Below are 16,601 nucleotides of genomic sequence, written 5' to 3' on the forward strand. Positions count from 1 at the left end.
TGTGTGTGTGTGTGTGTGTGTGGTCACAAATAGGCTCCTATATTGTTGACTATTTTAAGAAACTGATTACATATAATGATAGAAGATGTATCGAGACATATTAAAGTCTGTGCCTATTTCCATTCTATGGAGGCCAGGCGTAAACGTACGAAAGTCAAGTATCATGATTCAATTGTGCACTAAAAAGAAACATTCATTTCGATCACCCCTCTGTCTTGTAAAAGTTGATTTTATAGGCTGGGCCTTTCTGCTTGTGCAGTTATAAAACTTCTCATATGCACTTGCGGTGTTAGGTTGTATAAAAGTGTTATTTTGGTCAAAATCGGGCTTCCTTCTTTTAGCAAATTTTTTCAATTATCGATTTTCGATTATTAATGTTTGATACTTATCAGATGCATTCCGATACAAAACCAACATAAGAACACTCCCAGACATATCAAGTACCTTTGTGTGAAATTTTTAAAAAATTGCCCAAACCATTTCAGAAGCCATAGGTAACTCACTCACACACACACACGCGCGCACACACTCACACACACACACACACACAAATTTCCTTTTATATAATAGTAGATTATATGAAGAGCAAATGTTTATTTTTTTATGTCCAGGTAAAACTTGAAAAATACACAGCAAACACCCACAAAGTTGGTATTCTTTTGATCAGTGTAACCCCAAACTTATATCTCCAATTTAAATTATTTAACGATCAAATGAACATTTATATCATTTAATGTAAGCAAGACAATTACACATCTTTTAATGTGATCATGTAGCCTGTTTCCCAACCACAGACTAAAGGGAAGTAACTCTGATTTTAGAGTTATTTACTTTATGTTGACACGATTTGTGTGTGTGTGTGTGTGTGTGTGTGTGTGTGTGTGTGTGTGTGTGTGTGTGTGTGTGTGTGTGTGTGTGTGTGTGTGTAAAGAGAGGAATGAGCTGAGGAAGAATAAAAAGTGGGGAGGAGGAAAATGGTGGAGAGAGAAAGAGAGAGGGATAGAAATTATGCTACACTTTTGCCCTAGGTTTATCTTGCATGCCATGCAGTTTTGCTTGAACAATACTGTGGATGTTTTAAAATACTACCTCTTTTTTTGAGTCAGAACTTGGGTGCTACTGAAGTGCGTTGTGACACATGTTTTTCTGTGAGTAGTCGCTGTATCTTCTTATCATTCTCATCAAACTAATCTTGATACTTTCTTTGGGATGGTCCATTGCCAAAGCTGCTGAAAAAAATGGTGTGATTGTTCTACCGTTTCAGTAGATATCTCACTGCTGATGCAATTCTCTATATGTATAAGGATCAAGTACGTCCAAGGATTGAGTACTGTTGCCACATCTGGGCAGGGGCTGCAGAAGGGCACTTTTAAATCTTGGTTTTAATTGCGAATCTAAATCCTGTCTCTCACCGTTCACCAACACTTTGTTCTCTCCAGAAATTTAAATAAATTCTGCTGAAAAAAAAACATAACAACAAAATAAATAAATAAATAAAGACAGAGTCATTCTTCAGGAACACAGCCGGATCTGTGAGGCTGACGTCTCTTAAATTCTCTTGCATGTAAAGCTTTTTTAAAAAGAAAAGTGATGCTTACCAAAAGCTGTAATATTGAACATTGTTCTTTCTGTAAAACACTCAAAGAAAATGAAAATAAAAAGATAGATAGAAGTAGAAAGCAAGAGAGAGCGAGGATATATATATATATATATATATATATATATATATATATATATATATATATATATATATATCTCGATCCTTTTCAACTTCCGGATAACGATCTTTACTTCTGGCAGGAACTGGCTGATGTAATCACCATATGTATCATATGCATCATAAGTCCGAGTACTTTCCAATCCTTCAGGATTCATCCTCTGGGATAAATTAATCTAACTGGATAAAAGGATAAAATAAAATAATTAACGAATCAGAAACGAGAAGAGGAAAGAAAAATATATAAATTATTCAAAACTAGTTAGATTAAAAAAAAAGAATTTTATAAGATTTGAAAATTTACATGATTTTAGCAGAGCAAAAGTAAATTATGTTTTTGTTTTTGAACGTCTATTGAACAAGCAACTGATCCTGAAGAAATTGCAAAACAGTCTACACACATATTTAGTGAAAATATGGTTCAGAGGTTTCTTATATGTTGGTTTTAGAAAACAGGCCACAACAACCAAGCACAAGTAATATGCCCGGCAACATAAGATAAGGAATTTTTCAACAGTTGACTAATTGTAGAACTATACAGTGACAACCATATAAATTCTTACAACAAATAGATAGTCGATGTTGATCCTGTGGTTTCTTTCGCGTACGGTTCAAGAAATCATGGCCCCTCAAAACCTTGCCAAAGTAGTTGGCTTTGAGCTGGAAGAATAGCTGCTAAGGGGACAAATCAGAGAAATTGGATGGTTGCTGACACATTGCATCCACTGTGTGGGGGCTACCTTGATCAGTAAGGTGTCAATATAAGCGAAATTTACTGAAATAATTTTAGGATTACAAAAAAAAAAAGTAAATATTAGAATTACTAAAGATACAGATCAAAATAAGCATGAAAAAAAGTATCAAAGCAACCCCCGAGCAAGGCCAGGTAATATTGCTAGTATATATATATATAGTGATGATCATATTTATTGGCACGGTAAAATAAAAGTTAAATTTTGTCTAATAAATTCTAAAAAAGGGATTAAATTAAAGAAAATAACAAAGTATATTATGTATTTTTAACTGGCCTTTCCGATGCAGCAATCGGATTTTAGAAAAAATAAATAACAAAGGAACAACAAACATAATTGCAAAAAACCCTTGTTCAAAATTATTGGCACGATTTATTTAATAATCAATTGTATAGCCTTTGGCCTTGATTACCTTCCTCAGTCGCTTTTCATAGTTTACAACCAAGTTGTTGCACTCTTTAGTAGTAATTTTAGCCCACTCTTCCTGACAATAATCCTCCAATTGAATAAGATTCTTAGGCTTCCTTTGCATTACCCTCAATTTTAATGTTCTCCATAAATTTTCAATTGGATTAAGGTCTGGGCTTTGTGATGGCCACTCCAAAACATTAATATGATTGTCCTCAAGCCATTTCTTAGTCAGTTTAGCCGAATGCTTTGGGTCATTATCTTGCATGAACCACCAATGACGACCAAGTGAGAGCTCTTTAGCAGAGTCTTTCAGGTTTTCATCCAATATTTTAACATAATCTTCCTTTTTTATGCTACCTGTGACCTTAACAAGTCGCCCTGGTCCAGAGGCAGCAAAGGATTCCGAAAACATCAAACTGCCTCCACCGTGCTTCACTGTGGGTATGGTGTTCTTAGGCAGGAAAGCTTCGCCAGATTTTCTGTAAATATAAGACACTTTATTATGGCCAAATAACTCTATTTTCGTTTCGTCAGTCCATAGAACACGTTTCCAGAATGCAACATCTTTATCAATATGACGTTTTGCAAAGGCTAGCCTTGCTTTCAGGTGCATAGGCTTCAATAAGGGAGTCTTTCTCGGACGACATGCTTTTAAACCAGCTCTCTTCAAAACTCTACCAACTGTATGTCGAGATACATTCACTCCAGAGGTGCTCTGTTCATCAATAATCTCCCCAACAGAGATCCTTGGGTTTTGTTTTACTTGTCGAACAATTTTCCGTTCATCTCTTGGGGAAAGAATCCTTTTTCTCCCTCTACCCTCTAAACTCATAACGTGGCCTTGCGATTTGAACTTGTTTATTATGGCTCTAACAGTGGATTTGGGAAGGTTTAGCTTCTTTGAAATCTTATCATAGCCCTCCCCATTGGTATGGCATGCTACAACAAGCTTCCTGACGTCTTCACTGTGTTCCTTAGTTTTAACCATGGCGATTGAAAATTATAATTTAGTCACTTATAATAGTTTAAATAAATCGCTATCTAAAAATTATCTGAAAAAAATTATTCACTGAATTAGCGTTAAACAAGCATAATATGGCTATAAAAAAGTTCAGAAAGCAGGTAAACCGGAAATTGATTGATATTATACTGATACTAAAAGAAAAACAAAGCCGTGCCAATAATTTTGAACAAGGGTTTTTTGCAATTATGTTTGTTGTTCCTTTGTTATTTATTTTTTCTAAAATCCGATTGCTGCATCGGAAAGGCCAGTTAAAAATACATAATATACTTTGTTATTTTCTTTAATTTAATCCCTTTTTTAGAATTTATTAGACAAAATTTAACTTTTATTTTACCGTGCCAATAAATATGATCATCACTGTATATATATATATATATATATCCTATTATGTACAAGGAACTTTGTCTGTGTGTCTATGTCCTTATTTCCTATGGACGAAAATGGCTGCGCCGATTTTATGAAATTTCACACGAAAGTACTTTATGTGCCTGGCAGTATTCTTATATAGGTTTTGTATCAGAATGTCTTTGATAAGTATCAATAATCGAAATAATCTGATAAAAGGAGGAACAGGCGATTTTAACCAGAGTTTACACCTTACACAGCCTAACATCACATGTGCATTTGAGAAGGTTTATTACTAGATGGGCAATAAGGTCAGGCATATAAAAATCAACAGTAGATTCTTTGATATAACAGAGGCGCGTTCAAAATGAAAGGTTCTGTTTAGAGCACGACTGAAGCATGATACTTGACTTTCACATTTTAAACTTTTATGTGACAGTTCATAATACATTGTAGTCTACATTACAATGTAAGCGATCAGGCAATCAATTGATTTAATTGAAAATTGGGCGATTTCACCGATTTTAATGATAATTAAAATATGGGAGTGTAAAACATTCATTGATCATCATTCAATCCTGAGTAATATCGGGTCTCCCTGCTAGTATATATATATATATATATATATATATATATATATATATATATATATATATATATATATATATATATATACTTCAGAATAAAATTATCTAACAATCAACTGGTATGGAAACCTGTGACTATAAGTTTTACAAGATATTACTAGCAGTAATATTCTATAAGTACTATCCCACCTAAATAAGAATTGATTGATATACAAGATAGAGCAAATATATCAAATTTTAGTCATTCAATGAATTTAAAAATTTATGACGTGAAATGTTTGAATTTCAAATCAAAAGATTTTTATTATTCTATGTAAGACAAAGAATACATTTGAAATATTATAATTTCTTATCCTATAGGATTTCGATGTTTACCATCTCTTCAGGTGAGAAAATATAAGCAAATAGTTATAATGGTTCACACCTTATTTGCTAAAGTCAGTAAGACATGGAAAATCACAATTAAAAGTATTTAAATGTCATAGAGTAAGTAAAGGGAAGTTAATGAAAAGGATATAAAAATTCACATCCAAATTGCATGGTAAAATCCGAAGTGAATGTCTTTGATAGCAGTGTGGTAAAATGATCCAAATTGTATTTTGAGTAATCCAGTAATCCACATCACAATGTAATGGTTCGAAGTAGGCATTTTCGTGGAGCAATTTTCTTTGTTTATATAATGGGTCCGGTAAAAAAATTTTTTTTTTATATAGGTCCGATGGATCCGTTTATTAATAAACATATAAATGGATATATTTAATATTTTTTTTATAATTATAGAACATGAGCTTCAAATTCCACCCCAAAATAACTTCCAATTGTTAATTAATCAAAATTAAAACCGCTTACAGTAGACAGGCCATGCAAAATGCATTTTTCTACAAAAATGACATTCTACCACAGTCAGAGAAAGATTTCTCTCTCCTGTTTTTCATTACATGTTTTAATTCAAATCCTATCTGACTCTTTAAAATAATATATAAAGTCCTACCGACTATACAGCAAGTTACAAACATAGCATTCATGTCAGAATACTTCTATCAAGAACGTTTTCACATTCTCACAAACATTGGACGATTTATTAATTTATCATTTTTTGCTCGTGTGTTGGCACACACATAAAAAGTATGTCAACAATAAAATATGATTTATTATTTCTTGTCATGTTAAATAAAACAACTTTTTTTTTACTCATGTTCACCCCTTACAAAGCATATCGCCACTTGGACGTAAGGGCTACTATTTGGGGCCATGTCTAGGAAAGATTAACAAGATATTTGTTTATGTTACATTTAAACTTCTGCATATCAGTACAGCCAGGGAAGCAAGCAGTATGAAGGGAATACCAAGGTCTAGCTGTTCAAGAGAAGAAACTATTAAAATAGAAAGCTTTCTGGCATTTAGGGACAACAACATTGAAGGGGTGAGATCTTATTGCTAAACGGGTTTGTTGGGGATATGTACCTCAAGGGGGTACAAGTGAAACGAGTTCATCAGAACACATTCCATTAAAATATTTGTAAAACAGGCACAGTGATGCAACATTGCGGCGATGAGACAGGGGCTGGAGCTTAGTTGATAAAGTGGGACCGATTAGATTGACAACTCTTTTTTGGACATTATCTAAGAGGGAGATACTAGTGGTAGATGCACCAGCCCAGATGTGGCAACAATACTCCATGCATGGGCGAATGGTGGCCTTTTTATATTTGACTTCGTCTTGATGCTGATTTGGACACCTTTTAATATTTTTGTTTACGTCGAGGAACTAGAAAAACGTTATCACATTCACCCTTGTAACGCTGATGACACTCTCCGTTAATCTGGTCCCTCGTCATAACAATTTTACAAATATGCACAAGCACCATTACATATTTAACTAACAAGACATATCTCGCTGAAGACCAGGAAAATTAATGAAACACTAGCAGTGTCAGAAAACGCCATTAAAAATGCATGATAAAAAATTGAATAATTTGACCTCCTATCTTTCGAAGCTTATAACTACTTGAAAAATGTAATTCAAACCCTAATTTTTTTTTTAATTAAAGGATAAAAGACCAAATTAAAAAAAAATAATAATAGGTCTAATAGCAAATTATGCAATATTTGTTTTTTTAAATCGGTTTTCTTTAAAAAAGATTTAAAGAAAATCAACAAATTTTAACTTACTTCGATAAAATATTTGTATATATACATTCCAAAAAATCACTTACCTATAAAATACTGATCAATGGGTACTTCCATTCTTCGTTGTTAAGAATTTATCCATATTTATATTTTATATTTCATGTCCTTTTTAAATAAAATAGTTTTTTGAGCAAGAATTCCAAAAAAAAGCGACACCAGATTTTTTCACAGGTGAAATAGAGGAAGACAAATGTCTGCTTTTCTTTGAGTTGAAATCTCCGGTGGCTTTAAGCACCAGAATTAATGTCTCTTCCTATTGGGTGCTGTAAACAAAAGTTAGTAAATATGGGCCACCATAGTTGAAAATAATCCCATTTCACTTATCAGTTTTTGTCGATAAAAAAAAACAGTTGAGCGATTTTTTTTATTCTCTTAAAGAAATACATGAGTTTTTGATTTAATATATTTTATTACTTCTTTATGGAATTTTTTTTTTTTTTTGAATATCTAAAAAAAAAGATTGAATGAAATAGAAAAAATTGTCGTAATTCTACGAAATTTTCTGAACAATATAACAAGATTACAAGGTTTCACTGAAAAAAAAAATTCAACGTGGTTTTAAAAAAAAAGGTTTTAAACTTTGGACTTTACAGGTAAATTTGCAAATAACTGTTCTTTTTGTTTTGTTTTAAATTAGCTTATTTTATTTATTGATCTTTTATCTTCAATCTGTGATATATAAATTTGAGGTGAGAAAATAAATTATTTTCACTTTAATAGACATTTCAAAATGAGGGGGGGGTGAATTAAAAACATCGCTTGTCTATAATATTATATTCGGTTTATTGGAAAGAGCATAAAATTTCACATTGAACCTGAAAATATCTTGAAATTTTGGTAGATTTTTAAAGTTTAAAATTTGAAAAAAATTTAACTCGTAAAATTTAATTGATTTCATTACGTAACAAAAATGGCTGCATGAGCGCGCGCAGGCACTTTGTAAACAGTTTTTTTTAGTTTTTAAATAATATTTCTATTATTTTTTAAACAACTTTAATAGTTTATTTTGGAAGTATATTCCATAAAGAAAATAAACAACCCACTTTAAAAAGAGTTTTGTGTCAGGGGTGGTAAAAATTTCTCAAAAAATTCTGATACGCCTATATAATTTCTTAACCTTAGCATTCAGTGATAAAGCAATAGTCAGCAGTAACGGCTGCTGCTGCTGCTGCTGCTTTACAAACAATTCCCATTCATCCTTTATAGCGTACACTACTTCTGCTAACTATCATTCAGCCTTTATGGCGTCACATTGTTTTTGGCAATAATTTTAAAAACATAAATTGTAAACATAAACATAAACAATGAGCATTTTCTTTTTCAAAGAAACAAACAAAATCTCAGTGTCAGTCGATGTATCTCGATTTGTTGTGATTTTTTCTCATGTAGCGAAATGAAAATAAAAAATAATAACAACTTAAAGAGAAAAACAGCAACGAAGTAAACAAATTCCAAGCTGTTTATTAATAATAAAATAAAATTAAAAAAATACAAAACAAACAATGATCGTGAACGGTGATAAAATTAGGATAGGGACTTATTTTGAGTAATCACCGTATTAGGCTCATTAACATTCGTCTCTTTTCGGTAAATTCCGTATGATTGTTTTTTTAAGAAGGTCAGATTTGAAATCAAGTTAGAAACAATTGGAATTATTCAATTGCAACTGGTAAGTAAAATTTATACGGCACTTTTTTTTTCTGCTTTTAAGTGTAAATCTTGTTGAATTCTTTTTTCTTGGGGGATTCCGATATGACGTCATCCCAATAACATTTTTATATGGCGGCGCGAATGCGGCGATAAGTCACGTGACCCGTTAGCTTTTTGTGAGCGTTCTATCAGGTAAGTTATCGATGCATACCATTTCTCAATTTAAATTAGTATAAAGTCTTCTGAAAATGCCGGGATCGTTTCCTGATGAAACCTTATGCATCAGAGAATGTAATGAGATAGTTAAAAATACATCTAAACGTACTTTTTTAAAGAAATTAAATCAATTTAATTTAACTGAAATCCAGCATGGCGTCATATGACTTGGGTTTAAAACTGGGTCTAGCACGCGTCTTTTTATGTTGTTAACTCGAATAATTTTTATGTGGGGGGTGAAAATAAACAATTATTTTTTTATTTTTTTTATTCTATTCTACAATTAAAGGTAATCCTAATTAATAAATATTGTTTTCTTATCAGCCTCAACCGATGTGATATTCTTGTTAGCATAACCAAGTAAGTGCAGAGTGGCCATAAAATGGGGTATCAATTTACAGTTCACTTTATGTAATAAAGCGATCCCTCTTTCATGTAGATAACTAAAATGAAATAACCCCACTTGTAGTTCTATGGCTTAGAAAATTCTTGAAGTATTGTTTAGAAAAGAATCATAAAAATTAAATCTTTCCCCCTTAAAATAGCAATAGGCGGCCATTGCTTCCCATTTTATATTATCCGAGAATATTTCTCATGTGCGTGTGTAATGGCTACAAAGTACAGGATTACTTTGAAATTCATATACAATAAACTGATCCCCCATTTCTTGATTTCAACGTTCCCGTAAATTTGACAAAATGTGGTGGTTACTTCGATTTTAATTGCTTACAAGTTAATTAAATAACAGCAAAAGGTTTAAACAATTAGTTAAAGTTATATATACGAACCTTTCCACATTGTTCGTGTTTTAAAATAATTTTATCGCCTTAAAGTATAAAGAGTCTAGTGAAAGTGGGGGATCATTTTTATTATATTAAACCCAACAGTTTAAAATATTGGTTGCATTTTTAAAAACAATCGTTGGGACGAATGTGTTTAACGCTTTCTTTTTAAATTTCGTATTTTTGTCGATAAATATAAAAATGGGGGAAAAAATTGCACGCTTTTGTCTTTCTCTCTTTTTTTTTTTTTTCTTTCCAAAGTTAATTTTTTTCATTTGTTATATATTTGTAGTCACAGGTTTATTTAATTTTAAAGCTTCATAAAATCCGTATTTTAGTATTTAGAGCATTTTGAAATATTTAATTTAATAAATGAAACCTCTATGATAGCATTTTATTTTTATTTTTTTTTTAAACCTTAATGTTTAAAGGGATTTTCTCTCGACTTAGAAAAATATTTGTTTATCCCTAATTTAGTTTTCATAATTCAATTTTCTGTTTTGTTTTATTACCAATTTTTTCATAATGGTTTTATTTCGGTTTAATTTATTTTAATTCCTGCAATTTTCAGTTATTTTCCACACACACACACACACACATATATATATATATACACACACACATATATATATATATACACACACACACATATATAAGGCAATTAAAAATAAAAAAAAAAATAACTTAAAATTCCTTTTATCGGAAGGGTCACATTTGAGATTTGCCTACTCCAATATTTTAAATGTCCTTTGTTTGAAAATACTAAAACAGTAACGCGTCTATTTCCTTTTTCAAAACTTAAAATAGTAATTACTTTTTGAAACATATATGAAAAAATATTCAAATGTAGAATATTTTAAAAATTAATATTAATTGGAATTAAAAATTCTGCCTTTTTTTTCTTTTTCTTTCCTTTTTTTCCGATTATGGATTACCGTACTTTATTTCCTTTGTCTACATTTGTTTTTATTGTTGCACATTTTAAGTCTTAATTGAAATTGTTTGAAAAAGTCAGTCTTTTGCCCGGACTCCTTTTCATTTTATTTTTCACTTTTTTTTTTAAAGAATAATTAAAAAGAAAAACGTACAAAATTTAAATATTAAAAACGAAATATAATTTTCTAATTACTAAAAAAAAAACAACAAAACAAAACTCGCAAACCAGTTTATTTGTTTAAAAATATTTTTTTCCTTTCCTCCTTTATTTATACCACTGTTAGTAGTTGCTGATATCTTTATAGGCATATTGAATCCATCTTACTATATTTATCTATTACCAAAACATCTTCCCTTCTAAGCATCTTTTAAACAAGTCTTCAGTGACCCATATTTTTTCCTACGGATGGACAGAAAAGCTATAATCTAGTATGCATATTAAGTAACAAACTTTGACCAAACTTTAGTTTCGTCTTTTATATTTATATTTATTCTAAGTGTAGTATCTCCTTGATAATTTAGAAATACTTGAAATTTCTTGATTATTGCCGGCATCTATTGTAGCAAATAAAAACTGGTTTGAGTTTGATAAAAAGCTGTTTTGCTGTCTTCCTCTTCAGAACTAAGCTTTACCGTTTAATCATTTCTCTTCGTATTAATATTAAAATGAATTACGTAAGGCTATTGTGATTATTCAATGTTTCCGTAATTTTAAACGAAACATTGTTAGAAATTATAAGAATTCATGAAAAACAAAAAATTTAAATCTGAAATGGAATTTGTTTTATTCATCGTACTTCAGCAGATAGAATTTTAAAGTCAAATTTAATTTTTACAGTATCTTTCGTTTACTGTATTGTTAGATGAAAGTACAGGATTGTTACAAACACGCCCTCTCCAATCCATGTTAAAAATAATGCTATTTCAGTACGCTCCGTATTCTTTATAAGTACTTTTATCTTTAAACCTCTTTTGACTTGTCTCTTCAATGCAGCCCCCCCCCTCCCCCAAAAAGAAAGATATTCTGAATTGCGATTTTTTTTTTTTTTTTTTTTTTTTAATTTGACCCCGTCTCTGATTTACACTCCTGGTTGAGTATCAGAATGAATGCTACACACCTAGCCTGATCAAAATTTAAAATTGCCTTTGCAAAAGTTCACTATACACACATAACACACCTCTAAAAAGCACTTTGTGTGATATTTCCCTATGGACTCCAAAATGACTGGGCCGATTTTTAAGAAACTGTACACATGTATCTTATGTGCCTGTGGGCGTTCTTAGGTTTTTTTTATAGGAATACCTCCGATAAGTATCGATAATCGAAGAAATTCCATTAAAGAAGGAGGAACGGTCCAATTTTGACCTAACTAAATGTCTTAGTACAGCCTAACATCACAAGTGCATTTGAAAAGTTTTATAATTGCACAAGTTTTGATAAGACAGGGAGGCGTTCTAAAATGAATGTCTGTAGAGCATGATTGGACCATGATACTTGACTTGCATTTTAAATTTCAATTCATGTCATTAAAAAACAATTTCATAAACTCAACAGTAAGTTCTTCAAAGTGCAATACTACAATGAATTGTGGATTAAGTCACTGGCGATGCAATGCATGTGAAGCTTCCTCCCGGTGCACTGCGATGGGTTCCTGACTAGAGCAGGCAATCGATTGATTTAATTGACGAATGAGACGATTTTGATGACAGAAGTATTGAAAGTGTGGAACATTCGTAAATCCTTATTCAATCCCGAGCAACTTCGTGTGTGTTGTGAACATAACAAATTCAAATATATATTTTTTTATTCGTAATATTTTGTCTTGTTTAGTTGAATGGTGGAAAAACACGAAACAACTCATCAAAGACAGTTTATGTTCCTCAGTAAAAAACATGAAATGTTCACTACCTATATAAACGCTAGTGCTCTGCTCTGTATGCGTAAATGCGTTTTCATAGCTTAATTGTGATAATTGGAAAAAAAAAAAAAATGATTACACACACACACACACACATAAATGGTCATTTGTTTCGGATTTCTGGACTTTCGTGATAAAATTTTAATATTTCTAGCTAATTACGATTTGTTGGGTGGGGGAATTAAATGATCAAAGCAATATTTTAATTGTTGACGTAACGAATTTTATTAATGATAATTAGTACCGAAGAACATTGAGTTGACGATTATTTAACGTCTCCTCTCCCAAAGGTGAATTTCTTGTACCTGTTCAACACCTTATACAGGTACAACACCCAGTTGCTGTGCAACCTCATCTAAATGAACAAACACTGCCCCCCCTCTCCACAACTTCCAGACTAGATTGTGTACATTGCATGTTGCAAAAATCAATCACATCGATATCAAATATCTACGCATGCTCTTGGTATGACAACATTAAAAAAACTATATATATATAACATTGTCCTCTTGTCAACAAAAAAATATTAAATATTTTGTCAACGTATTTTCACGTACTGACGATTTGACTCTCATTCTCGTCAAGATAGCAATTTTTTTTTCTCCTTTCCTTGTGTTGTAGTAGCAGACACGCACACACGGCAACCATTTACTCTTTGTTTGGTGGAGGGAAATATTACCATATAAACACACCTATTCGTCTTCGTTCCCCTCCTTCTCTAATGTTTTTACTGTCAAGTAATGAGAAAGAAAAAAAAAAAACTGAAAGATTTCTACCTCAGCGGGCAGGACCCCAGTTTATAACCCCTTCTGCTCGCTTTAAACAAGTTCATTTTTTTTTCTTTTTTTTTTTTTTTTTTTACATCCTTCTTTCTAATACGAACGGGTTCGTGTTAAAAAAAAAAAAAAAAAAAAAAAACTGCATGACCCATTGAAAACCTATTATTAGCTTTTTTTCTTTTTTCCTTCTCCTCCTCTTAAAAAATCTAGTTCTTATTAAAAACAAAATATTATCAAGGTCTTCTTTTAGTTATACTTAACTAGTTAGAAGTATCATCTCTTGAACATTTTATTTCCAACACGTTAAAGGTATACGACTTATTTGCAATACGGTAATGTATTTTTTTAAATAGATTTTAATACTGATAAAAAGTATCGTGAATAATAAATCGTTTAAAATTAGTAGGAAGACAAATGTCGTTTTCTTCAGCTGATGTAAACCGAACATCATTTTCTCTTTCGTTTAATCTTTCGATTAAGTTTAAATTTTCATTCTTAAATAATTCTATTAATTTTTTAAAACTTATTTATTCGTACGCAATGACTAAATTTTCGCCACAATTTCACATTTTAGTAGTAAACACGGTTTATAAGGGTCAACTTAAAAACGAAATGATCTTTTGGTGCCCCCCCCCCTATTTTTTTCCTCTCAATATCTAAACTATCAATGTTCCACTAAAAATGTTGCCCCTACAAATAATATTTCGAATCTAATCTCTTTCTATAAATAGCTTGTCTGCTTCGTTCGTTCGGTTGAAAGAGATCCTTGTTATCCGTATCCCGTAAGGGAAGTGAGTATTGAAATGAATAGTAGGAATAGTTTTCTCACTCTTTAAACCTTTCGTTCAATCACTTACCTTTACCAAGAAGGGTTGTCGGAACTTGGGCAATTCTGCCCTAGATTCAATAATGCAAAATTGACAGTTTTTAAACTCTTCAAAATAAATTTCGTACGTGGACGAGATATAGTCGTAATATCTTTTAATTCTACATTAATAAAATTGTTACCATTTCTTGTGTTTCTTGCTTTTACGTAACTTGCACATTTTTACTAATAATTGATGATTTATTAAAAAAAAAATAGAAAAATGCTAGAGCGTCAGCGTCATGTTTCTAAAAGTCCTTAGTACTTGTGCAATTTAATATCCCCAAGCAAATTTAGAAAGCCATTCTTGACATGGGTAAGGCGGCTATAACTTTCCCTTTCGCGGGTTGGACTTTTAAAATGAAAACAATTTTTTTGGAAGTACTAAATCTTGAAAATTAATCAGAAAATTAAACCACTATGCATTTCGATTTCTTTCTAACATTTTGATTAAGTTTAGTTAAAATTTCGGTACTAGTGCATGAGCTGGCCTGGGCGTGGCTTATCACTCGCTCGGATTTCTCCGTAAAATGACGTCACATGCTGCCATCTGACGGAGAAAATGGACGAAGGGTGGGGTGCGTACAGAGCATTTTCTTTAATTACTATAAAATTAATATAGTGGTAAAATTATTTAAAAAAAAAAGAAAACAGAAGCCAAATTTGAAGCCAAATTAAAAAAAAAGAAGGCCAAACCATTTCAAAAAAGGTCAAATTCACGAAATTAGCCATTAAAAGAATAATAAATGGTAACAATAACATTATGAATAAAAGTTACTTTCCAACTTATCTGCATCATTCGTTGGTATTTTTAAGTAGTTTTAAGTGCTTTTTATTCCATATCGAATGTTAGAGCGGTTTCCGCTAACTTTGCCAAATTTTAAAATGCCGTAAAACATACCCTGTTTTTTTTTTTTTTTTTTTTTTTTTTTTTTAATAATTACTACTTTTTTAAATAGAAAAATGAATGATGCAGGTAAGTTGCAAAGTAATTTTTATTGTCAAATAATAACAGAAAAACTTACCGTAATTATTTTTCACATGCATGGGAGTCAAATAGAAGAAAACTTGTAATGTTTCCAAGGAAAAAAGCTAAACAAAAAAAAAAAAAAATGGACGACTCTAGCAGCAGCAGAAGCGCCAAATACAAGTTTCCAGTGCTTGAAAAATGAATTGACGAATAACACCGACCACTCTAATTTGTTTTTTTTTTTTTTTTTTTTTAAAGGTAATTGAGGTCGCTGACAACGAATCTGATAGTCAAACTTGGTGCAAATTTACCGTTTGCATGGTATTTACCCCTGAACCCACGAACTACTTTTGACCATTTTGCAGCTTCCGTTTATGCTACGCGCATACAGGGGGGGGGGATGTGGTGTTGGGGCGCGCGCGCGCGCCCCAACACCACATCCCCCCCCCTGTATGCGCGTAGCATAAACGGAAGCTGCAAAATGGTCAAAAGTAGTTCGTGGGTTCAGGGGTAAATACCATGCAAACGGTAAATTTGCACCAAGTTTGACTATCAGATTCGTTGTCAGCGACCTCAATTACCTTTAAAAAAAAAAAAAAAAAAAAAACAAATTAGAGTGGTCGGTGTTATTCGTCAATTCATTTTTCAAGCACTGGAAACTTGTATTTGGCGCTTCTGCTGCTGCTAGAGTCGTCCATTTTTTTTTTTTTTTGTTTAGCTTTTTTCCTTGGAAACATTACAAGTTTTCTTCTATTTGACTCCCATGCATGTGAAAAATAATTACGGTAAGTTTTTCTGTTATTATTTGACAATAAAAATTACTTTGCAACTTACCTGCATCATTCATTTTTCTATTTAAAAAAGTAGTAATTATTAAAAAAAAAAAAAAAAAAAAAAAAAAAAAAACAGGGTATGTTTTACGGCATTTTAAAATTTGGCAAAGTTAGCGGAAACCGCTCTAACATTCGATATGGAATAAAAAGCACTTAAAACTACTTAAAAATACCAACGAATGATGCAGATAAGTTGGAAAGTAACTTTTATTCATAATGTTATTGTTACCATTTATTATTCTTTTAATGGCTAATTTCGTGAATTTGACCTTTTTTGAAATGGTTTGGCCTTCTTTTTTTTTAATTTGGCTTCAAATTTGGCTTCTGTTTTCTTTTTTTTTTAAATAATTTTACCACTATATTAATTTTATAGTAATTAAAGAAAATGCTAGAATTAATTTTTCAAGTAGTTTCATGTCGAAATGTTCTGGAAACTTGTATTTGGCGCTGCTAGCCCCCCCCCTCCCCCTGTCGGCCATTTATTTTTTTGCGTTTTCTCTCTCTGTACGCACCCCACCCCCACCCTTCGTCCATTTTCTCCGTCAGATGGCAGCATGTGACGTCATTTTACGGAGAAATCCGAGCGAGTGATAAGCCACGCCCAGGCCAGCTCATGCACTAGTAC

General features: G+C 31.7%; 1 protein-coding gene across 28 annotated transcripts in view; it reads left to right on the top strand.

The window, feature by feature from the left end:
- Positions 1–8,558: 8,558 nt before the first annotated feature.
- The window catches only part of LOC145292158 (uncharacterized), a 150,914-nt gene continuing 142,871 nt past the window's right edge, over positions 8,559–16,601 (top strand). For 9 of the 28 annotated variants that reach the window (XM_080138304.1, XM_080138316.1, XM_080138325.1 and 6 more), the window contains exon 1: positions 8,756–8,868. The gene's annotated coding sequence lies outside the window, so the exon portion shown is untranslated. Of the gene's footprint in view, positions 8,696–8,755; positions 8,869–13,502; positions 13,641–16,601 lie in introns of those variants that run through there. The other 19 variants (XM_080138305.1, XM_080138298.1, XM_080138310.1 and 16 more) reach the window with 8 other exon arrangements.

Source organism: Euprymna scolopes, chromosome 13 (assembly GCF_053919585.1).
Source record: "Euprymna scolopes isolate OS-2025 chromosome 13, ASM5391958v1, whole genome shotgun sequence".
Classification (NCBI taxonomy): Eukaryota; Metazoa; Mollusca; class Cephalopoda; order Sepiida; family Sepiolidae; genus Euprymna; species Euprymna scolopes.